Source organism: Engystomops pustulosus, chromosome 7 (assembly GCF_040894005.1).
Source record: "Engystomops pustulosus chromosome 7, aEngPut4.maternal, whole genome shotgun sequence".
Classification (NCBI taxonomy): domain Eukaryota; kingdom Metazoa; phylum Chordata; class Amphibia; order Anura; family Leptodactylidae; genus Engystomops; species Engystomops pustulosus.
This window is the reverse complement of record NC_092417.1, coordinates 156,472,143-156,473,288: the sequence shown is the minus strand read 5'-3', so window position 1 is coordinate 156,473,288 and position 1,146 is coordinate 156,472,143.

The following is a 1,146-nucleotide window of genomic DNA, read 5'->3' as shown; positions in this document are numbered from 1 at the left end:
ACCCCCTCGCCCACACACCTTTTTCTTTCCTCCAGACTTCTGCATAGTGAGTAACTCCCGCTCACCCATCCAACCCTCACATTATACAGGGCACCCAGGAGTGGCCGTATATGGCCCCCCCCCCCTGCCTCCCTCCTCTTCTGTCCTTACATTCTATTACGTTTCGTTATGCAACTGCATTTCATTCTTGCATTGTTTTTCCAATTTTATTTTTATTTTACTATATTACTGTTTGTTTTCTCCCACTGCTAAGCATGCATGTTCAGTAATTGGCAACCTGTACCCCCTGTTACCATACCATACTATGATTGTAACTATTTTGTCACATGTATGCATTACTTTTACTTGTTTTATGCATTATAAAATGAATAACTGAATAAAATTATTTTTAAAACATACAAAAAACATTATCAGGGTCCAAGTTTATCTACACTTTCCTTTCGCTTCTGAACATGCTACTAGTATCTGCCACATAGAAAAAGAGAGATAAGAGATGATGAGATCCATGAGATGGATACATCACACAATGACATTCTTAGCTCTGCTTACTCAGTTATATCACACACAGCTCTGCTACATGCCTCCTTCCCCTGATATAAAGACCTTATCTTGCCTGTACCTTGTAGGTTTAGTCTCCTCATGCTGCTGTTTGCTGGCAGGAATTGTGTGAGCTCATCTTGGAATGCAGGGAGGAGTGGCCAATGCCGAGACACTGCAGTGCGAGACAGGAGAAGATTTTCATGGGAATAATCTGTCCTGCCCGACCCTAAGTCAGAAAATTTTTGGTCGGATCCTGGGGTAGCCAAAACTGTGTACACCAGGACTCATAGAGACAGTTTGGAATAGTATCTGTAAAATGCTTTATTTTTGTTAATAACATTAAATTAGAGAATGTGTTATTTTGTTATCCTTGAGTATATTTACGAATCTTGTCTTCGTGGGAATGACAACTTCTGATTAGCTGCTGTTGGGTCTTCACTGAGCTCTCAGTTAAGGTGCATATCCCTGCACAAAGTAACTTCTAGCCCAGAGCTGGAAGTAATACATCATAGAATAAAGTTAGGATGTTTCCTGGTGCAATCTGCAGATCTTGTGGATAGAGATTTGTGATTAAATTTAATGGCCTACATTTATTCAACTGGCTGT